At 29.9% G+C, this 25,881-nt stretch overlaps 1 long non-coding RNA gene across 3 annotated transcripts in view; it reads left to right on the top strand.

Moving 5' to 3' along the window:
- LOC136796789 (uncharacterized) overlaps positions 1–25,881 on the top strand; it is a 472,034-nt gene that overhangs the window by 129,190 nt on the left and 316,963 nt on the right. The window contains exon 3 of one of the 3 annotated variants that reach the window (XR_010844540.1): positions 24,750–24,988. The exons of the other annotated variants lie outside the window; for them this stretch is intronic. This is a non-coding gene — a long non-coding RNA (uncharacterized lncRNA). Of the gene's footprint in view, positions 1–24,749; positions 24,989–25,881 lie in introns of those variants that run through there. 3 annotated transcript variants of the gene reach the window in all.

The raw sequence follows: 25,881 nt of genomic DNA on the forward strand, positions 1-25,881 counted from the left end.
ACGGATTGATCAGTATGCTGTGTAATGTAGCAACCCGATGTATTTGGGCAGCATGATTGAATAAATTTCTTTCTCTGTGTGTATTACATTGATGCATTGCACCACAAATTTCTGAAATTACGAATTCTTTCTCGAAAGCTCTGTAGCATAAAATAACTGTATAAATGTTAAAATAAATAATTTTTAAATAACTGATATTTACATAATTTGTCCCAAAATATTGAAATTTAGTATTATTTATTTTTTTTTTTCTGGGTTATTCCATGATTTTAGATTTATATATTCATTTCGTCTAATATTAATTATCCATATAAAATTGTTTTTTATTATTTATGAACTTAAAAACAAATTTAGAAACTAGCAAAAGTTCTTACATATATTTTGAGAATAATAGCAAACAATATTGAAATCTCTTTGTAATAAAGGATTTTTTCACTCTATATTTGTTCCTACGTCTTCGTTATAACATTCGGTTTAAATGAACTCATTGGTGCGAAATTCACGTTATTTGTTACTCTAAGAATGTTCGGATTCAATAATCTATTCTTCGACTATTAACACTCCTCTGATGATTGCCTATTATACCACTGTTTCAATCAAAGAGGACGAGGGCCAGTTCCCAAAAAGACGAAATGAATAAAGCCCGAGTTTGATTAAGGAACTTTATTAACACGGAGGGAATTAGTTATAAAATGTCTGTAGATTTCTTTCTCTGTAATGAGTATTTCTGTTAATGAATTTTTCGATTAGTGCCTGTGACCTTTCAGAGATCCCAGCCCTTTTGAGGTATCTCTGATAAATCTTGGCAATATCACTTAGATATTTCTGTATCTTCTCCAAGGGATGGCTCATTAATGTTCTCTGCTTTTGAAGAGTTGTACACCGGATAATTTAGCCCGATATTTCCTGCTTATAGATATTTTATATTTAGTTGTAAATGCACTGTTTTTTTTTTCTCAAGATATATTATAATAGCAGCTAACTGTGTCTTTTCATATTATTTTCCATTTAACAGTTTTAGAATAAATTATCATAATACATTTATTTGTAATAAATAATGTATTATTTTATTCAATACCAGATTGGCCATGCCAATACCAGGTCTGGTGGGCCTTACATGGTTAATATAACAAATTATTTTGTTTAACAATTGATTATGGAGGGAGGGTATCATCTTATGCAAAAGACACCCCTGACTATTTAACTATTACAACGCTATAAATATTGAAGAATTAGGAATAATAACGATAAATTATTAACAAAATATATATAAATAAAAAATAAAATAAAATAAAGGGATAAAAATAATAATTTTTAAGAAGAGAGAAAGAGAAAATTTAATTACAAAAACAATGACATTTGTGGACTTAATAAAATAAGCAATTAACTTCTAATGAGAGAAAAAAAGAAATTAATTTAAGAAAAAGATAAAGAGAAAAAGTAAATTAAATAGTAGTAATGTCAATAATAGAATAGATAAATAAATAATTCATAACTGGATGTCCTATACCAGTCTTGAAGATGATGTTGAATTTTCCAGGTTGTAAGTCAGTGCTTGGTAACTGGGAGTGGAATTTTATGAACCGTTTTTTGATAAAGTCTTCTATTAATTCCATTTGTAGTTCCTGACGCAATTGACTATTTCTTACGAACCAAGGTGCACCCACTGGGATATTTATGAGTTTATTTTGAAATGATTGTAAAATCAATTTATTTAATTATCATGATGCAATATATTTTTACAAATTTATATGTTAGTCATGCATATTATTACTATAGAATCATACTTTTAATTTATTTTTGCCAATTTTAAGAACCTCATTTATATGAATAATTATTCAAGTTTTATTTTGATACTAAGATTTTGAAATTAAAGTCGTAATTACAATATCGTAATTTTTTATGTATTCTCACTTACTTATAGGAGAGACATCCTCAACACAGTACAATTATTTCAGAGCAATCTATAATATGAACTCAAATTGTTCTCCTTAATTAATATTTTACACAAAAAAAAAAATCATTGTCTAATTTATTTTTCAACCATTGTGAATTTTATTCATCAATAAACCAAGTCTGAGTGCTTGACCCAAAATAAGCAGTCCATTTACCGAAACATTACTCGTATATTGATTTTAGAAAGGTTTTAAAAAAATAAGAGATGACTAATAGAGCAGAGAATAACTGAATTTAATATTTAAAATAAAAGTTAAACATAAAATGTGGAAAATGCAGTGTTGTCTAAACTGTGTTAAATCCTAGCAATTGTGTTTAACAAACGTGTATAATCCAATTAAACATGGATTCAACTGACATAAACTGCTATTGATATAAATAAGTGTGTGTTGAATTGTTTCGTTGTAACTGCCTTTATTTGGATAGTTTTTGTGAATTGTTGATATGAGATGTATTGTCGTCAGTTTTTGATACTTTTTCCAGTCTTGATAATGCCCGACATGGTGAAACGTTTATACACTGATATTTGTAATACTCGTGTACTCGTTCCAATAGTTTCTTATGCCTTGTTTTTAAATGCACGTAGTTAGAAATTTACAACGTCGTAATCTTTTCAAAATGAATTTCAGCTTCCTTCGTTAGTCAATTTCAGCGAGCTGCGTAACCACAACGCTGGGCTCTATCCTCTCCATTTGTTTGTAAATTAGATCTCAGCTGGACCCAATTACCTTTTTTTCCTCGGTCCCAGGTGTTGGCATGTAATACGTGTTGTATTAGAGGCACGTTGGAATGAACACTCGCTATGCGAACTATGCACTTTGAATACACAAGTAATTCGAAGAAAATAAATTGGCAAAATATCTTTACTCACATTCCACAAGGTATAATTAACTGTTTAATCTAGATATTCTTTTTTTTTTTTTTTAATATTTGGTGTTTTTCAAACATTTTTTTGACTTTTTAATTATTATTTGTTGAATTTTTCATGTTTATATTCTTGTGGCAGACTCAGATAATACCTTTCTGTGCTGGTTAAAATAGGTTGGTAACTTTTACTAAGATCCTCTTCTGGTTCAAGTTCTTAAAGACGTTTAATATCAGCGTCCATTCATAATAGAGGAAGCAGGAACGTTACGTCAACTATATTGAAGAAAAGTAAAATCTAAAATGTTCCTACAATTTTGATCATATTTCCCAAATAACCCGAAACTCTGAGGAGCATTCCCTGAATTTTTTTCTTTTGTTCTTCATTTTTGGATAACTGACAAATAGTGTTTATGAGCGATTGTGAGTATAATAATCTCTGTACGATTTTCACTGTTTGAAATAAAAAAGGTTTTCAAATTTATTGGACGGAGTGACCCCCCATCTTCCCGCAACGACGTTCCTTTTGGGATTACCCTCCTAGCAACAGACTTAAACATGATAATATATTACATTAAATGGAAAGATATTATCTATTATATGAGTGGCTTAACACAGTTTAAACACACCAAATTTTGTGTTTACAACCAAATAATACTAATATGAATAGAGAAACTTATGAAAATGACAAAATGTCTACTAGGGTCATAATAATAATTGTCAATTTCATTCCACGATTAAGTTCTGTTTAATCTTACAAATTGTGTAACTTTGGATTTGGAAATGGACTTAGCAAAAAAATGCCCAAAATAAAGCACACTTACATGGTTAATTCAATTGAATTTAGGTGTTATTATGATTGAATTTAAATTAAATTCCCCTTAATTTGATTAATTGGCCTGAATAATTGAGAAAGATTTCAGATGATATATGATTAATATTAGGCTTGTTAGGATATTTTTGATTCAATTCAACTAGCATAGCTTAATCTTTAACTTGCTTAAAGATTTTTTTTACCTTTTTTAATCGTTTTCGGTGATGAAACATTTATTTGACATGCAATCCATAGTTTTGACAGTGGTTTGGCAGCATAATGCCGATGGGGTTTCATACCCCGATCGGTTGATTGGATGGTCAATAATACTCTATGTCATCCTCAGGTTTCTGTTATAATGTTACACTGTCAACCAGCTATATCATTCTAGCCTGCTGGAGAAGAACTAGAGAGAGATACTTGTCTAGTCTGGCTACTTCTAAAAGATGAAATGATCTTAAAATCTATATACCTTCTGTAGTATTTTTCATACTCATGCAAAATTTTTTTGAGCTTTATTAATAGCAACATCAAAAAATTTGTGTGGTACACGATCACACAACTTTTGTTAACCACCCTACTCAAATTTGAAATTAATCCTTGCTCGTTTCAGAATAGATATTTTGTATTATTATTCAAATTTCAACAGTTTTCAGAAAAGCAGTTTTAATAATATTTCTCGTTGAAAGATCCAAACATTTTCCTTTTGCTGAAGAATTGCAGAAATATAAAAATATAACAGTTTACTAATATTTATATCGTTCTCTTAACCATTTATTCAGTGCTAAATTGTTATAGACTTAATATTGAATAATACTAAGAATGATTTATGAAGTTCGCCATTCTGTCTCATAAATTTGTTATGTGAAACTAAAACTATTTTCATAACCATGATGAATTGATAATTTTTATCTGACTGGTGAAACATAAAAATGTACTGAGCATACGACCAGTTTATAATCAAACTACAACTTACCTTTTATTCAAGTGTTTTGTCATCCTTCATTACCTTGTACGACTTCCTATGTTAAATATTGGTTTTCTTTAATGTTTAGCTTTATAATAGTTTTTAATACGTCTATATTACTACTCTTATTTTTGAAAATGTGTTTTCAACCTGACAAAAATATATTTCTTAATTATTAAGTTAATTATCAAATCCTTTAATGGTTTATATTTTCTTCATTTTTATTACTTATAAAAATGTGAAATAGGTATATATTTCAAACAAACAAAATTGAAGATATTTTAGAGGAAGCCATCTTGAACGTTAGCATTTTACTCTTGTTAAACTATTTTAATGATGATAAGAACTAAATATCAAATACAATTTCATTGTACAGAACGAAAACAGTTCAAACAATTTTGATTAAATTAGGTAATTTAATCAAAATCGTTTGAACTTTTTTCGAGAAAATTAAAAAAAATATGTATATATACGTTAGCACTTCCAGTCAGTCTTGGCAGTTAGATTTCAAACTAACAGCCCTGATGAAGACTAGAAATTTTGGCCGAAACGTTGGCACGATTAAATAAGTTACATCAACTTATTCGTGTTTTATTTTAACCGCACCCCCTGCCATCTTCTCCTCGTATAAGTCATCCACTGTCAACTATCTCTCAGGATTATTACTAATACATATGATCTGGTTTGTTAAAATTATAGGGTATGATTTTAACAAGCTATAGTATGTGATTTTATAAATCCAACCATTACTATAATATAACGTGCCATTAGACTAGATTTAGTGATAATTATAAAACTATTTATTGAGAATTTGCCCACTACAAAAAATGTTACAAGTATATTTACATGTTCTAACTATTTTTTTTAATATGGATTATGTTGCAACGTAGGATACAGGTGACCTTGCTTGTAACTTAATTGGTGTTATATAAATTTTATTGCATGCAATTTCACATTCCTAATTACATTTACCTTATGTGTGAATTTTCCTTTCTCATTTTTACCTAATTCAATTTTTTTTTAACCTATCGAATAACTGTTCTGTTAAAATAATTTAAGATTTAGCAGCATAATGAAATTTGTATGAAGTATTATTTTCTTTAGTAACGTAGCAGTTAGCTGTTTATTTTATTTATTTTTTTTGGTAATTTATATTATATAGGTCTCAGGTTCATTTTATTAATTTAGTATATAACAGTAAAAAGTCACGTGACAACGGTTAACTAACAGTGTTAAAGTTTTATTTGTATTTTTTTTTAACAACGTATTTTAAAAAAATTGAAAAAAAATCGTGATTGAATGATGAACCTTATGAAACCTTATATATTATTATATATTTATGAACCTTATCAACTTACATTGTAGCTATATTGCTTAGAATACTTTCTATAGTTTAGAGTATTGGGCTAGTCAGCCCTCATAGTTGCCACAGTTTAGGTTATTGGGGTAGTTAACCCTCATCAAGTCGGAGATCCGGACATGGGGCCGTAATTAATTGGATTCCAATCCTATAATACCAATAATCTTGCTGGATTTAGCACGTCATGATAATTGACGTGATTTACATTACTATTGTATATGCAGTGCAGGCGTATTATCCTTAAATATTTAAATAAATTAATATTGTAATTATTTATCAATACTTGTCCTTGAGTTGGATATTGCTCTCAACTCATCACACATTGTCCGTTCTTCTATGTCCGAGAGAGAAATTCTTTATTAATTCATGCTTCCCAAATACATCGGGTTGCTACATTACACAGCATACTAATCAATCCGTGATCGGACATATATAAATTACAAATCTTTATATGATATAATAAAATAAAAAGAAAACATTTTTTTTCCCCACAGTTTTCTTTTACAATCAATTCTAGTCCATCCACTAAATACAAATATTTCAATTTATTCCTTTTTTTTTCTTTCCCCTTCTTGTTCCTTCCATTTCACAATTTTCATTTCTATTTCATTTGACCGACAAATTCACTCTCCCGAATTCCCCCTCTCAGATCCTACCCAGTGACCCGCTAAACAAATTCACTATTAGACAGCGATGTGAGATCAAACCAGATAAATACTAGTCACAGCAGTAGATCAGTTTATAGTAAAACAAACAAATAACTACATTTTACCAAAACAAAACTAATACATAGATTTAAAAGAAAATATAATAAAAAGTTGGTTAAAAGAAATAGTTGTATTGGATACATAAGTAAAAAAAAAATAAATAAAAATAAAATAATTTAATGAGTAAATAAGTTAAAATACACAAATCGACAGGTCCACCTACTAAAATAAATAAATAAAACAATGAATAATCTAGAGCTAATTCCCATCCAGGTGATGATGTATGATCCCCAGGGAATCCAAAATAATATTTTCCGCCAAGATCGCAATATCCCCAATGCTAACACCTAGGCCTCCTAAGAAGATCCTTGTTCTATCTTGTATTGTTCCGGGAGACCTAAACCAGAGGCCTCTCACGGTGAGCCCTCTCTCTCCGAAGGTCTCGCGGAATTCTTCCATAAGGAAAGGGATGCATTTTTCATATATTTCCTTTTTTTCTCCTTTCCACTCCACCTTCCTGTTCGAGGTCATTACCTGTATAGGTCATGGACCTATACTGCAGTGGAGCTTCCCATTGACAGCGGATCAGACCCAGTCCTCGATACTTCCTGGGTGCTTGATACTCCTGCGGATATTGGTCATCAATGCCCTCCAATATCGCAGCACGTATCTTTGTAAGGGAAGCAGTCTGGAGAGGGTAAACAAGGCCCGGGAACAAGTATTGGTCGACAACGTTGATCTTTTGTTGGGGCTTGAGCAGGCACGAGTTCACCAATTTATCGAGGTTATTAGTTAGATTTGTCACCATTTCATCTCCAAATAGCTCTCCCTAGAATGTACATTCAAGATATTTGGTGGTGTCCTCGGCTTTTGCCGTTTGGATGACCTCCGTATTCTCAAGGGAGAGCTTAAAATAAAATTAAGGAGTTTTCTATCTAAAGTCAATACATAAACTTCTGAAAAGTTATTATTTTTTAAATTAAATTTATTTATTGATATTTAAAACTGTACATAAAATACATCAAGTAAATTTGAGGAAATCATAATGGTATGGTACAAGCATGTAGAGAAACTACCTGTATAGCATGTAGCACTCTAAAAACATTTTTACATGATAAGGTCTCGAGGCCATCTTCTTTTCAGACGCCTCGGAGGATTGTCCGGAATAAAAGAGGAAGCAAGAATAAAAACTAATGGGTTTGAGTGGTTAGGGAGTTTATAATGGAAGGATTGATATCTGGTTTGGGCTCGATCGGTTACAAATGGAACATTAAGGTCTTTGTGGATGATTTTATTTGTGACAAAGTAGGAAGCATTTAGGATTTTACGAAGGATTTTGGATTGTAAGGATTGGATACGAGAGGAATTAGTTATTATTTAAAAATTATTATAGGAGCATCTCGTAAAGATATTTTTATTGGCAATTTTTATTTGTAACACCTATCTGGCAGTTAAGGAAGCGTGGGAGCTCAGTGATTAAGGCGATGTGCTACTTACTCCAAGGGTTCGAATCCGGCTGTGGTAGATAATTATTTGTTTTGTTACTGTGCTGTGAGTCAACCCTGTAGGTTCGGAAAGCCATCCGGGGTCCATCGAGCCTCATATTGGGTATCCGTTTTATTTGGGAAATAACTATCATGTTTTCTAAAAATTATAAGCTTGTTTAGGGTTTTTTTATTTAAAAACTTCACTCTTAAACATGATATGATCTATATTAAAATTATTTTGTCTTTTAAGGTACGTTATAACATTTTCTATATTTTTGAAGGCATAATATTTACTAATTCCAAGGGAATATTTAGTTAGCTAATAACAAGCACTTGTGCCTGTTAGTAGTGCATTTAATGTTTTTTGGTACGTTTATCCTCTAATATTCAGTTAAATTTTATAATATTATGAAAATTAAAATAGAACATAAAATCTACATGTTCTAAAGCAAAAGTAATTTCTTTCAGAATGCATTGAAACTGAAAAAAAAATACAAAACAAAATCACTCTGCTTAACTGTTTCTATAGCTAAGCATCGACTTCTACACGAGTGCCAGAGAGTTTAATGAATAATCCAGTGCCTCTGTAATCCTAGTTCAAGATGGGTCCATTTGGTGGTTTTCTAGCAGCAATTAGAGTCTCAAAGAAGAAAAGTTGTAGACCATCTGAAATCCTTAATATTTTAATATCATTTTCAAATTGTCCGTTCCTGGTATACTGTCAGATACTGTTTATATTAAATATTAATAACTGGATTAATGAGCTTAAAAACTAAGCATTACAATTTTTTAAGCTCATAAATCTTTGATTGATATTTGTTAAGGATTTCTTAACAGAAGGTCCTTATTGAACTAATTTTAAGAGCTAGAGTACAGAGCACACACGGTATAGGTTACGGGGGATGCAGAGATAGGGTAGGATTCACAATTTAAATATACACAGATCCACATCCAAGATGTAGGGGCCACTATCTCCTCAACTATAAATTTTTGAAATTTCTCCCCTGGGGCTGTAGGAGGTCTTCTCTTTGCCCAATTCTCGCTTCGTGTCCTATCGGCCATCTCATCTTGTCATATTCACAAAGAAATGCTTTTTAACCCACCTCATCCGCATTAATCAGATGTTTATTATTAACTTTATAACTTGAAGTACTATCTAATTATCCACTGTATATGTTGAGATACTTTATGTAAAGATGATTGACCAGGAAAATTATCATAGTTTTTACTAATTTGGGTTGCATTAAATAAAAAAAAAATCATACCACTAGATAACAAAAGTTATACTTTTTTATTAATCAATCAAGTTATAAGTATATAAATCTCGTTCAGATCACACCACATTCACTTACACCCTAATTCGGTTTGAAATTAATCCTTTATTGTTTGAAACCGCAAATTGTTTATTATTCCACTTACCAGACCTTGTACATTATACTATCGATTTCACACTTATTTAAATATGTCCTTAATTTTGATCAAAATCGATATATTAATTTACACTTAAGTGGTCTCTAATGTCAGCTAGGTCTTATCCTCTTTTAAATATTCTTACGGGACTATATAAATACTATTTTAATTCAAGGGGAAAAATATGAGAAATATTTTTTAATTTCTTATTTTGTAAATAAAATTAGTTATGTAGAAGAGTTATATACCGTTTGAAAGCTAATGATTTTAGAAGAAAAAAATAATTTGTTATATATAAAATCAGAGAATCTTAAAACTTTTTGTGCATTGAAAATTCATATTCGAAATTTTTCAGGATCACAATGTTACCACAAATTTTGTATTTTATTTATAAGTAAATAAAAATTTTTTTTTGTTTGTTATGTGTTAGGTATTATTTTTTCTAAAATTATTTCTTTTCCAACGGTATATTACACCTCTATACTACTACTCTTATTTCCGGAAACTTTATTCCGTGAAAACATATCTCTCTCTCTCTTTTTTTTTATCTCCTTTAGTTAACTAAGTCCTTTCATACATTTTATTCAGTCCCGGTAGACTATTTCAATGAGGATAAGCTGACATCAAAGATTATTTAATTTAACATTGATATAACAAGATTAATCAGCATCGTTAAAGCCGTTAAAAAAAAAATAAATAAGTGTACTACCGATTATATAAAGTGGTTCTCCTGGTAGTTTAATTAAAGCGAAATAATTGTATTTAACATAAATATGTAGTGTTGGTTTACTTGTTGAGGTTGGCTGTTATGATCATTTTGTGAAACTGGTAGTGACTTTAAGTTAAAACGTGTAAGTCCATTGAAAACTTAGGTATTATTCTTTATCCTCTTTTTATTTAAAATATAGTCTAAATAAAGTAGTTAAAATAACAATATAGTAGTTTTGATATAGTCCTGTGAGACTATTTCAATGCGAATTAGTCCTAGTAGATATCAGGGATCATTTATTTATTCATTGAGTTAATTAGTTTAATAAGAAAAGTTAAAGTCGTTTTCACGAAAAAAATTTTATAAGTGTATGATCACAACACTTATATATACTGTATGTTTTACATATAAGTAATTAAAATAGAAAATATATATATTTTTTTATTTGAGTAGCTAGTTATTTAACTTTGTAAATAATAAAATGTTAGCTTCAGTTTTAATATTTTTCATTTCGTTCACTTCACTTGCTTCAAGTATTTTCTGCAGCATGGTTTTGATTGTAGTAACATAATGTATATATATTCATATATTTTTCTAGATATCATAAATTATATGGTTCTAGTTATCTGCAAAAAATGTATCTATTTTAGCAATACATTTTGTTCTGAAAATTGCTTAATCGGCTATACTCTGACTTGTTTATAGTCAAATCATATATGAGACAATTAATTTTTTATTATATATAAATACACTAATTTGATACTTTCATAAAAGTCCATTTTGTTTTTTATGATATCAATTTATTTCATAATTATCCAGCTTGTATACTTATGTCTCTAGCAAAAGTTGCAACTTCTGAGGGTTCAGAAAAAATGAATAAATAAATTAATAGATACATTCCAGCTTAATTTGGACCTTGTGTATTTTCCTTCTGTCGTGGCCACTTTTGCCAGTATCTACTTTTTATGAAGCCTTTGTCCAATTAGGTTTTATGAAATTTATTAATATTGTCCCGTGGTCGGAATAAACCTCTTTATTCAACTTCTCTGATAGACCTTTCATCAAGTTATATGTTAATTAATTTTAACCATTTCAATGTTTTCATTATAACCGCAATATTCTGATATCCTTAATTAATATAATGCCTTTTTCTATATAAGCCTTTCTTTTGAAAAAGAAACTACTAGAGGGGCAATACAAAAAAAGTCTGTGCTATTTTCTATTTTGATGTACTAAAAAAAAAATTTCATAACCTGTCGATCCGAGTCTTCCACCTCGCTACTTATTTTATTAATTCCCTGAACGGCCCCCTCTTGGATGAGCTATCAGAAGTACCCAATTTGATTTGGGGATCAAAATTAATAATAATAATAATAATATTTATAGTTATAATAATAACAATTTTCTTGAAAATCCTAAATTCCAAATATCATTTGATGGGATAATATCCATTAGAATGAGAAACTGATAGCTGAGAATGATTGAGTGTCCCAGAATGCTTGGTTCAGAAAGTTCTGGGTTTGTTCCCACCTGGGTCAGTTAATATTTATTGCAAGCCACAAGAAATGAATCTTAAAATTCTTCCCCTGGGATTACATAGGTCCTATATGCAGGAATAGCCAAAAAAAAAAATATCAGAAATGACTTGAGGGTCATTATTTTATTAATATAACTATTATCGATTTATAATTATTATCAATCATATTTCACTAACATATTGATAATCAATTTTCACATTATATAATTAATGTATATATTTTCGACATTTTAACACTGTATTACCTTTTTCGAGAATGAGTCGAGATGAGGATCAGATAAGAAAAGATCTGTTGAAAGTAGCTATCGAATATAAATCCTACTTAGTGCAGTTATTCAACATGAATAAAAAAATACTATAAATGTTTATATGCTCTATAAGTATGTACTTACAAGTGTATTAGCAAACGACTAAATAAATAAGATATTTATAATCATTAGAGAAGTCCAAGGTCCGTACAAGTTTATTTTACTCTTCATTTTCACAAAAAAGTTTAAATTAATGTTTAATTAAATTGAAAAAATAATAATAGTGAATCGTTTATCGAATTTCCTTTTTCTTTGAATGCTATTCGATAAATTATGCGTTATTCATTTGTTCGATTTGATGGTACGCGTTTTTTTCTCCATTGACTTGCTTATATTAAAGGAATTACTTTTACGTTTCTGGGACCTAAACACCCTTATCCTAAAAGTTAATCATAATCCTTCCGTGTGATTTCCAGATCCATTGTGTTTAAACCATTATCAAGTAGGTGCAACTCTAGTGTATCACTTTGGACCCACAAAAGCCTAGTTCAGCTTGTGATGGAACGGCTTTCGAGGATTGCTATAATTGTCAAGTTTTATCGTGTACCAAGAGGACATGCCCAAATTATTTGTATACAATCCTAGCAGTACTTACAGGTTTGGATCTTGAATTGTTATGTGTTTTATGTAATCCAAATCCTCAAAATTAGATCCGGACACCTTTCTTCAGAATATGATGTATAGATCTAGTGAATTTGTATTTGTTAAATATTGTATGTTTTTCGTTATGAAGGTTAATAATTTTCTATTATTTCCAGTTTTATTTTGTGAAACCCCTCCTATATTTTCTCAATATACACCTATATTTCTTTCATATTCGTTTCGGTGCTCTTGTCCCATCTTCAGGCTGATACATTTGACACTTTACTATTCTATAAAATATACATTGTGTGTATTTTTCTTCATAAAACAAACACTAGTTATTCATTCTTGACTCAATACCATACACCGTCCTAATCTATACGCAGTATATTTTTATGATTCAGTTAAATTATTCTTTACACAAATATTATTTTTCTTCTTAAGCGATTAAGCTAGGAAAGCAATATTTCTGTCCAGTGTAATATTGAAAATGAAGAGAAAAGTAGTAGTGTATAGTAGAATATAACTAAATCATAACAAGATATTTTTATGGGTCAGGACGATGTATACTATTCAGGTAAGAATGAATGATTATTATGTGTTCAATAAAGAAAATGATATGCGATGTATATTTTATGTACTGTTGTAGTTGTATAAGATGTATCTAATTAAAAATGGTGTCGAACAACTAGAAAGTAACAGTTTGTGAATTTAGTTTGTCAAATAACATAAAAAATGGTTCTCCTGCAAAGATAAACGTTATTAACTATTTTATAGTAAATTTAACTAGTTTTAATCTGAGTACTAGAAGACATTTGTACATCCTATGGTTTCTGAAATAAAGCTTTTCAAAACACAAACTTATTGTCCGAACCACTATAAATCAATTTATTTGAGGAAATATCTCGAAAAATACTATTCTTACGAAGGTAAAGGTTATAAACTACCTTATAGTACGTTAAACTAGCTTTAATTTGAGTGCTAATAGACATCTATACGTCGAATGGTTCCTAAGATATAGATTTCTTAAAATAAATTAACTAACTACTAATCTTCCAGTAGATTTTTAAGAAAGATTGCTTTTTAAAAAGCTGTATCTCCAGAACTATTGAACGTAAATAGCTCTATTAGGGCTAATATTTCAGCAAATTTACTCGCCTTTAAATAAAGTTCTTTCAGATTTTCTAGTGTTGGTATTTTTTAAGATATAGAGCTCCGAATGAAAAATTAATGTTTTTTAAGGTTTTGAAACAACCACCATTTTTTATTCCCCCTACCTATAGTTGACAGACTCATCAGTTTTTACTTGTAATTATACATAGTTTTCATTAAAGTAATCAAAATTGGGGTGAAATAACTGGGTTTTTTTTCTTCCCGGCTCTTGTACTAATTGGAGTTGCCCCAAAAACTGATGAATGTATCATTATTATAGCTCGAGTGAATAATTTTTTTTTTAATTACTAATTTTTATTTTTTATATTTAATGTATTTTGATGCAAATATTGCTGAAATTATTGTCCTCATCATACCCGATATGACTTGATGTAATGTTTCTTATTGAAATAGTTGAAATTGGCAAAGTTTCAAATTCGAACTTATGTAACACCCGCTTTTAGTTAAATTAATTCCAAATTTCATTGCCATAGATGAGCAGAAGAGAATAGTTAGTTATCTCTGAGTCGGCTGATATTGAGCCTTCGCTATAGCTACGGGAGATTGAAACTTGGAGATGATATTGCAGGATTATCTGGATCATTTGTATAGTGCGATTATTCCGGTAATGTTTTTTTCTTTGAGAAATAATAATTTTTAATGGTTGAAAAAAAATTAAGGTGATAGGAATATCAGTACTTCAACAGACCTTATTTTACCTCTGATACCATAGACTTACACATTATATAAAATATGATAATCTATTAAGGCTGATTTCTATTATCTATTAAATTATGGAGTACTTCTAAATTTAGCATACGAAAACTTAAAATTTAGCACACAATGAGCATAATCAATTAAATAATCTATATTGACTTATCCCAACATAGAGTTGTACTATAAATACGCGTGGCGCCATCTGATATGAATTATTTAGTACAGATAACTATGCTCATTGACTATGCAATACTTATCATTAATCATTAATAAGCTAAACATAAAATAAGGATCATGTGTGGAAAGTAATTATGTATAAAATGTTCAGTATGATTGAAGCTGATTATTGTTATCAATTCCATGATGAAGTATAGAACAGGTGGTGATAAAATAGGAATAAGTCACATTTGTGGAAAGTACCACGGCCAATATAAATCTCAGATTTTTCGCGCTAAATGAGAATGTTATTGAAATTTCTTTAACTGATGAATGAAACGTTATATATTACAGGATTCCGTGCCTAAAAATAAAAAAACGTGCCTGATGTAAACCCAATTTTTAATAGTGTAGGCCGAAATTATTCTTATCTTGAGTTAATACTTAAATATTATATTGTAAGTCAATGAAATTGTCATATTTGAAAAAAAAAATGTCTTATTTTCTGTTATAAAATTATACAAATTTTATGTAGACTATTTAACAGCTACAGTAAATGGTTTCAAAAAGTAGCTATTGAGCTATTTCAGTTACATATGTCCATAGTTCATTTTATTCCAAAAAAAATCTGAACTTTTGGCCAATTTTTTGAGAAATATTTTCGATAGTTACTATATTTTAGGAACGATAAAACCTTCAGATGTCTTTTAATGCTCAAATTAAAGCTAGTTAAATGCGGCAGAATGTAGTTTCTAATAATTATCTTCGTAATATTCCGTGATATTAACTATAATAAATTCAGAAAATGTTGACATTTCGATAAATGGAAAAAAAATGTTGGTGTTGGAAAACTGTATCTCATGAACTATTGATCCTATAGAGTTCTATTATGGCTTAAATTTAAACTGAATCTTTATCCAACAGAAAATAACCCACAATTTTTTATGCCTCAACCTATAATTCATGCCTTTTACAAAATTTAAATATAAAAATCATAACGTTTCCTGCACCCCAAGCTACATCATGGTTCAACTTCTTAATACTTTTTAATTTCTGTTTTTAATACTAACATTGGGCGAATGTTGTTCAATGTTGAATAAAAAGTGACAGACTGGTTGCATTAATAGCCAATAAGGGTGAGGTGCCATCTTCAGCAGATATTGGCCCTAGGCGTTGACCCTTTGGTAAGGGCGGCCGATTTACATCTCACGGGGGTTCATCTTCCCTAACCTTCAAAGAACCAGGTAACTGAATCACGTCTGTGGATAAAAAATGTTCATAAAATGTGTTTTATCCAACTTGGATGAATGTTTTTCACGTAACATTCCGTAGTTAATGGTAATATTGTTAGTAAGTTATAAATAATTCTAGCTGAGAAAAATACCGTCTTTATCCTATTGGCCCTACCGACCCGGGCCGAGAGCATCTAGATTTATAGGACTTAACTCCTGTGATCGATCTTGTAAATTTCCAACTTTTTTAAAAAAGTATTTGATATCTTTTAAATATCATATGAAACAATGATTTTATCTAGTATGTTCTATTAATAACACAAACTTTTCTTTCGTCGTGCCATTTCTTAAATTTCCCGAGGCCCCTCTCTTGGTTAAACACAGCACTGACTGAGCATGTTACTTATTCGTCAAAGAAATAATAGACTCCCTAGGGAATAGCGTATTCGTTCCAATCATCTTTGTTATCCTTTCCTCATTCTGTACCTAAAATACCAGGGCACTTTTCCTTTGGATCAGAGTTAAGGAAATCTTACTTTAAATAGTAAAGAAAATATTTCGGATAATATAATCTATTTTGAATAATAAATTTCATTAGGGCCTTTTTTCATTCTCCTACTTTCATACTCCCCCCCCCTCCAGTATGTCAGAAATGACCTGTGAAGGGTTAATAAAAAATTAATAATATCTGACAACGTTAAATGAGGATGCCGCATCATACGTTATCCGAAAATGATGATAAATTTAACTCTTTCATATTTTATCTGGAATAATTATTAAAATTTGAAAAATATTCAAGAGATAGAAAGTATTGGAATGATCTAAAAAAATACTAATTATTTGTTTAAATAATGCTAGCAAATAAAATAAAATTCCTCGGATAGTTCTAATAAAATTCCAATCATGTATATATGATCGATATAGTGCGCGCAGCATAAAATATGAAATTTGCGCACCATACGATCTCATATACATTTATAGATTGATAGTATTTTTCTTGACTGTTAATAATATATATTTTTGAGGTTCCTGAGGGTCAGTGAATAATAAAACAACTTTATTGATGTGACATTTCGAGGCTTCATTGTTCTCATAATCAAACCTTAGATTGTTATAGTTGTTTCAGTTCAGGCGCAGGTCTGATCTGAGATTTGCGGGCGGCGCCTGGACGAATCCGGCCTGGGGCTTTGACTTTTTTTCATTGAGTAGCGGGCCCACTAAATGAAAAACTTGACTCCCCACCATGGTTAGAATAGCTTGGTCACCTATAGATCCCCTCGTTTTCTCAGAAATGATCAGGAAGGGAGTATTAAAAAAAAATTATAGTTGTTATTAGATATGTAGAAAACTCAATTACTAAACAATTGTAAGCAATGTTCTATTTATTTAATCGTAATTTATATGCTGTACGTTTTAACGTTTAACAATTGATTAACAAAATATCTTTTAAAAAAAAAACCTTTTTTTTCTGTAAGGCATGACTGTTTGAGCAATTGAGTCTGGATAAATGGCCTAAATATAGTAGTTTTATTATTGACTGATCTTTTAAAAAGGAAAAAACAAAAATTATCGAAATTAAAAAAAATATACATATATAAATATTAGTGGACAGTTTCTTTGATGGTGTACGGTATCCATCGGCGGACGTAAATACGGAACACATGTGCCTAAGATATTTGTGGATATCCTGGACACTCTGTAGACGGTCTTATATTTTAGTGGTAAAATTTACAAATGTTTAAAATAATCGTTTACTTTATGAAAAAAGAAATAATATTTATGCTTTACTTGTTTATTAAATATTATTAAGATTTATATGAATTATTTAATCTTTATCCCTATTTTCTTTAGTCAATGCCATTATGCTTTATGACGTATATTTATATATTACATAAAATGTTTCTAAATGATGTATTTTACCCTATATTGATATACCAATTATTAGTAAACCGGTTTAAACATTAATTAAAAGGCCTAATTTTTATTCAGACGTAAAACTAATGTTTCAAACGGTGTCGGGGGCTTAAATGAAAAAAATTAAGTGATAAAAAACCGTGAAACCACGAAACCCGAGCCCCTTAATTTTTACCCTTTCTTACCTTGAACGTAGGCTGGTATGTTTAATTTTAATTAATCAGTTTATTAAACCAACACAACGGTAAGCCGGGACTGTTCTTTTATTCGTAAAGAAATAGAAAAAGATTTTTAAAATTGTAGAGATTGAAGTTATTTTATGTGATAAGGGAGAGTAAAATAATTCATATTTAAAAAAATATATATTTTATTTATAATTTATATTTATATTTATTTATAATAAATATATACATTGAGATTTGAAAAGGTAGAATTCAATTTTTAAAAAAAAGTGCGCGCTGTATGATATCAATTTACAGAAAGTTTCATGATGACAAAGATTATTTAATTGGTCTTAAAAAACAAGAATAAATAGCAATTTGGTGGTCGAAAAACTGAAAAGTCTTAAATCTTCTCTCATTGTTCGCTACCAATCAGTGCTCAATATCTTTAAAACTATGTACTGCACGACAAAAATTAATAAAACCTTACGGAATAATATAAGTTTTATAACAAAATGGTGATAAAAAAACTCAAGTCTTAAATTTTCGCTCCTTTTCCACTCACAATCAGTGCTCTAATTTTATTGAATTTACACACTCTATTATAACCTTATAAATCACTTTATCAACAATGCATTTTGTTGGTTACACTGTACTATATATTGTTGATAAGTTTCTAATAGATAATGTAAATTGAATAAAAAGTAAATTGAGTAAGTAAAATAGTAGATAAAAATAGGTTGGTGGACTAATATATATTTTGACAAAGCCATAATAGCCTGCAAATGGTAATGACGTTTTTAGCTGTGATATTATAAATACGATATCCTTGGGAAAGGCAGAAACGTATGAGTTATAAAAAATAAACATATTGGGACTATATATATTTTATTTATTTATTGATATTTACAACTGTAAAAAAATACAACCAGTAAATTTGATCATAATGACATAATGATATGATACAGGATGTAAGAAACTACCCAGTAGTAGAACTCTAAAAACACTGTAGGACTATATATAAATTTGTTATTATAATTGACTTTCAGTATGTCAATAAGACACTCATAACGAAAATAAATGTTTAAATCCGTTTTTGTGGGGATCAGTTCCACCTATCAACTTTTTTCGCCGTATTTCTCCTCTATTATGATCATATATATCCCACTAAAGCCTGAGTGCCCTGACCCCTTGCTGCATTTGAATAATTATTGTTGATGAATGGGAAAACAATGTGACTATCACCTGGTATTGTTTTAGGATGGCTCAATAAACAAAAGTTTTAACAATGGGGGCCAGAATTATTCCAAGGTAAGACTAGAGAAGCCAACTTGCTCCATGCGAGATCAGTATTCATCGGTGGAACTGCCTACAGTTCTCCATCCATTCCAAGTATTCTTCGTAAAATTTGCTCACATAAATGGATTTTGCTTCACCGAAAATCATTTATTGCTATAGCCAATTGTGTAATTACATGCATGGCTATATTAGTTAGTGGCTGTTGTTCGAGAATCACCGATTTATAGAACTTATTATTTATTTATAATCTTAAAATTCTTTCTTGAGACTGGCAATTTTTTAATAAATAATTCAAAACACTATCCATATTATAGTCTCAAAACTTTTATTTCTTTTACACGTCCAACGTTTCGGCCAATTCGGCCATCTTCAGGGACAATCTACTCAATTCACTATGAAACATATAATTTAACCATTCCAAAAACTTCATACAGGCTATTCTGCCCAGGTCAAAACATTTATATCTAATAAGTCAAATATCCATTAAAAACCACAGTCAAAATTATTTCTCTTTAAACACTATTAATACACTTTTATTACATTATTATTAGTATTAATAGTGTTTAAAGAGAAATAATTTTGACTGTGGTTTTTAATGGATATTTGACTTATTAGATATAAATGTTTTGACCTGGGCAGAATAGCCTGTATGAAGTTTTTGGAATGGTTAAATTATATGTTTCATAGTGAATTGAGTAGATTGTCCCTGAAGATGGCCGAATTGGCCGAAACGTTGGACGTGTAAAAGAAATAAAAGTTTTGAGACTATAATTTGGATAGTGTTTTGAATTATTTATTAAAGAACTTATTATTTTTCAATATATATCCACCTATTACTATCCTTATTGATTTTGAAAATATTAGTAACGATATGAGGTAGGTTTTTGGCTTGTAAAATTATAATTAGAAAAGTTTATATATTTTTATGAAAGAGAAGGTTCCATTACCCATTATTTTCCGTATCCTAAAACAAAAAAAAAATAAGACAAATAAATTTAATAACGTTATTTCTTACAAAGGTCTTGTCATACAAATATAAGATTGAAACTTCTATTAAATTAATCATTAATGGGAGATTAACTGAATAGTAAACTTAATTATTTTATTTGCTAAGGGATTTACTTTTTTCAAAAACCGGTGCGGTGCGCACATTACATGGCTTTCAATTAATCCTACAACGCTTCAAAGCAATTACTCTATCATTTAATATATAAATATTTGCCCTCACTATATTTTTATTTAGGAGCGGCAGTGTTCAATGGAATGGCACTGTGCTACTAACTCTTAGGACCCGGGTTCGAATCTGGCTGTGACAGAAAATTATTTCTTCCGTTCCTGTAGCCGTGAGTCAACTCTGTGAGTTCGGGATACCTTCGCGGTCCCTCAGCCTCATAAATTTGGCACCCTTAATTGGGCAAAAATCTGGCGGTCAAGCGTGATTCTGACCTAATCAAGTTCTTGTACAACCGTTGGTCTTGTAACCGTTGCTTCCTTACTAAGTACTGCACCCCTGACCCTTCATGAGTTGTAGTGGTTCAGATTTATTTATATTTATGGGTTAGCGAAAGTAAATCTCATTCTATCGGGTCGATAATAGATAAGTGTAGAATTGAATTGAAAAAAAATCTAGTATACCCATTACTCTACTTCCTCATGCTACATTACTTTGTGCTAAAATTAATCCTTGTTCACTTCAAAACAGCAATTTCTGTATCATTCACAATATTAATACTTCCCCTTACTGAATTTCTATTTATGATTTTGTGGAATTAAGAAATTAGCTATAGTCATAACAACCGAAATCATTAAAGATATAAGAATCTCTATTCATAATTAGCGAGGGTCTGCTCGGCCGGCTAAAGAGATGATTTTGTTATTTACATTTGTTCGATTTTCTGTACTATTTGCAAGCAATCGTTAAAAATTAAACAATATATATATTTAGCATTTTTAGATACTGTTCAGGACTCAAAAAATATCGATATGAAATCGTTTTAGAAATTTAAGTGTGGTGGAGAACTGAGAGAGATTACAAATTCGACTTCACTCCCAAAAGAAACTTCAAATTTATCATAACTAAAACTTAGTAAGTTTCATTTCAAAGTTCTCAAAACTGTCAAAACAAAAAAAGGGGGAGGGGAGCGATGTGTCTATAATGTTTTGAATAATTCGAATTTTTTTTTAAATTTTAATTTATAAGGCAATCCGAAGCGAAGGTGATGTTTGGCTTGTTATCTACAGGTGACCAACCTATTCTAGCCATAGTGGGGGGACAAGTTTTTTATTTTGTAGGATAGCCACCTTAATGAAATAGTCAACGCCCCCAGGCCGGATTCGAACCGACGCCGCCCATAGACCTAGGCCTAACCATCTGAGGCACAGGACAGCCCTAGTTCGATAAATAAATTAATATGTGTCTCAATTTCTTTATTAATGAAATGTAAACATAAACATTAATATTAAATGTTAATAGTAACCCTTTTATTGGATCCCAAACTCTCCAGTCCCATATCACAACCCTAGAAGAATGGTCCAAAATTGGAGGATAAAAATAAATCCCAACAAATTCCATCAAATCAGCTTTAATCTTTATCGTAAACCTGCCGACTGCCCTACTGTATCCTTTAATAATGTTGTTCTTATCCCTGTAGAATAGAACCGCTACGTTGGACAAACGAATAACTTGGATGGAATCCTCACACAAGACTGAAAAGTGGAAACTGCTGGTCAATTCCGACTATTACAGCACTTACTTGACAAACTAACCTAAACTTAAAATTCACTACAAAAGACTGATCTACATGACAATAATAAGGCCTATACATACGGAGTTGAGCTTTGGGGTTCCACTAAACCATCAAATTCTTCCCTAATCCAATCCTTACTTTGTCACAAATAAAATCATATATAAAGACCTTAATGTTCCATATGTAACCGATCTAGTCCGAACCAGACATCAATCCTTCCATTATTAACTAAATAACCACTCAAATCCATTAGTTTCTAACCTTGGTTCCTCCTTCATTCCTGACAATCCTCCGAGGCGCCTGAAAAGAAAATGACCTCGAGACCTTTATTGTAAAAATGTTTTTAGAGTGCTACCAATGGGTAGTTTCTCTACATGACTGTATCATGCCCTGATGAACTTACTTCAAATTTACTTGTAGTATTTTATGTACAGTTGTAAATCTCGATAAATAAATTTAAAAAATATTAAATGTTGAGCATTATAAGACTGGCTCGGTGGTAAATTTTTTGGTTCCATGTGACATTAAATAAAAAGTCTATGCAAGCCCGGTCAATGACCTTAATTGACTTATGATGAATGATAATTGAAACTTGCAAAACAAATAACTCACAACCCGTACCGTTTGGTTAATGGTGCTGTGAAAGATATATCCGTCTATAATGCTCAAGGCAATCACTTGGAATACGTAAACTCATTTACGTATGAATGTTTATGTTTACATTTCAATATTAAAGTAGTTGGGACACATATTAATTTATTTATTTCTTCTATATTTTCGGACGAATCTTCTATTTTAGTTTTAGGATAGTCTTCATTTTTGAATTTCCTTTTGAATTGTTCACTATTGCTACGTTGCCGATTTACTTTTATTGTGCTACGTTTTTTCATTACTTTAAACGGGGATAGTCGGTTAATCATTCCATTTGAGATTTTTAAAAAGTTATAATTAATTGGAAACGGCATGAAGAGAGAGGTGATTCTGTTAGCCAGTAACTGGTCTCATTAAAATTATTGAATGGCCATCATGTTGATTGGACTAATTAGAGTTGAGAATATTAATTGACGGGTATTATTGCGGCTTGGTTGAGGGCGTTGTAAAAATCTATTATTTATTAATGTCTTCTAAGCCATTTATGTGATTACCTGTTAATTATTCCATTCGTCAAGGTTTTATGCGAGTCATTGGTGAGTGGCACCTTGCTTATGGAATCTTCATTGTTCTCTTATGAATTATAAGTAGTTATAAATCTAATATTTCAATCAGACGGACACCTTTTCTGCTATGCATTATTTTTATTTTTTATTTTTGTTTTTTTTATTCCTTTTTACTTTCGCTTACCTATTCATGGAATATGAGAATATGGGGAAGTATTGCGATCGCCCAAAATTTCAAATTCGAGAGACAGAAATACTCGTTTTAATGCCCCACCAAGTCCAAATAACCAAGTCTCGCAAAATGGTCTGAATCTGTGAACAGCCTTGCTCAAAAATGAAAATTCGTTCGCTAATCAAATTACATATTTAGGGCAGGTGTATGCCTAGGATGTTAAAGTAACATTTTCATTAAAATCGACTGACCACAAGTGCCACTATATATAATCGATTTTACTCATTTTCTTTTCATAAGGGCACTACCGATTTTGATTAAACGCAGAAAATCAATGTAAAATTCAGTGATGTGCCAGGTCTTTACTCTTTCAAATATTTTTAAAAAGGGCTTAAATATCGAATTTTTAAATAAACTTCCGCTAATATAATTTTAATTTTATTTTTTGAAAATAATTAACCATTTCACCTTTTTATTAGGCATGGAAAATAGTTAAATATAAACTATTAAATGATTTTATATTTAAATTAAGGAAATAAAATGAAAAATATTTATCCAGGTTTAAAACACATTTTTGGAAATAAGATTAGTATTACACATCGTTGGAAAGCCTGCGATTTTAGATAAAATAATGTTTGACATATAAAGTCGTAGAAGGTAATGGAGATTCGTAAAAAACGCATAATAAAACTGTTGGACAAACGCCGTGCTTGTTTCCCTCTCGCCAGTCAGATCAAAGTGTTTATATCTCCATAGTTATTAAATAGTTATATTTTCAACTTCACTTACCATATGTATGAGCCTTTTAGCTGGAAGGTTGACTAACTCCATAAAATCGGTCTTATTATTTTGAATATAGTTACTGTAACTGCAGCATTGAAAAAATGGTTAGAAGCTGGATGTAAATTTTATTAAACTGTTATATTATGTTTTATATTTTTACCATACTTCTGCGACAAAAAATTGTTTTTAAATTTGCAACGTGAAGATTATTAAAAGTGTTTTTCTGAATAGCGTTGAAATTGGAGTAAGTCAACTTGCCAACTGAAATACTCACGTGGAAAATTAGTATGGGGAAGTCATAGTAAGTAATCTAGAAATATCTGCTTTGTACTAATTTAGAATTGATTGATGACAGTTATGTGACGCGTTTTTTTTAACTATACTTACAAAAGGAAGGCAACACTGTCACACTTTGGTAGATCAGGTATTATTATTTTTTTAACTTATAAACTTTAATTTATAAATTTTTGGTACGTCAAATTGGTGACCAATTAAACATTGTTAACTTCATACGAAATTAATTAAATTTATTTAACTTTATTTTATTGTTTGTTTCAGGTGAGTGGAATGACCATCTCTTCTCTTTGTTTTAAGTTATTCGGTAAGTGGGTGAATTTTTTTCTTCTGTGTTTTCACTATCAAAAGTTTAAAACTAGTAGTTCTGTTGGATAAAAACTGTGCATCCATGCACATGTCCAATATGATTTATATTTGTTTGGTAGTATTTATATTCCCAGTTTTTACATATATTAAAGAACAAGATAATAATAATAGTTAATTTTGTTTAAGAAAATAAAAATATATTAAGTATTGAAAATAATAAGAAATCCATTTACCCGGAGGTCGCTTAAAAAACATACAAGCGACTTAACTGTACGAGTTTTATATCAAATTATATATATTAAGAATAAAATGAGTTAATTAACTAATTAAATAATAGAATAATGAATATAAAATAATAAACCATAAAATCAAATAAATCAAAGCGGGCTCCTATTCCCCACACTGGATTCAATTTATCCCCTGAAATATGTTTAAATAAATATAATGCAGTATGGATGTTAAAAAAGTTTCTTTGAAATAAAAATAAAAATTTGAAATAAAAACTGTTTAAAGCACTGCACAGAAGAGCCACTAAAAACAATGAAATAATTTTACTTATTATTTATATTTAATTTAACTATAAACTATATCCTTAATTTTTAAATCAAGCTTAATTGACTAAATGTTGTAAAAGTCGTTATTACTATTTTTTTATGTGCTGAAATGTTTTTTAAATGCATATATTTTTTCAACAAACTTTTTGACTTCATACAATTTTTAGTCTACTCCTATCGCGCTCATCGGAAGTCCGGGTTCCGGCATTTTCTCACACTGCTCTCTGGTTCACCCTAACGGTGCGCTAAACACAGTGATAAAGAAGTGTAAAGCCTGGTGTCTTCTGCAAATTGTTTAAAGCTACGAACGAATAACAGAAAACTGAGTAATTAATTTTTATCATGGAATGTTAATACTGCATTAATTACACTCGTATTTTTTAATTGTGAGAAATGTAAATAGCATTCCCAGCTTAGATATATTGTGTATTTTTAATTTATATATAGTTATTTTTAATTGTTCTTATTAAATATGACAGAAATAATTATCCGTTTTTTTTATGTAAACCATTTACTGTACTGGCTAACTGTAT

The sequence above is a fragment of the Halyomorpha halys genome, unplaced genomic scaffold, assembly GCF_000696795.3.
Source record: "Halyomorpha halys isolate HHAL.00 unplaced genomic scaffold, Hhal_1.1 Scaffold231.1, whole genome shotgun sequence".
Classification (NCBI taxonomy): domain Eukaryota; kingdom Metazoa; phylum Arthropoda; class Insecta; order Hemiptera; family Pentatomidae; genus Halyomorpha; species Halyomorpha halys.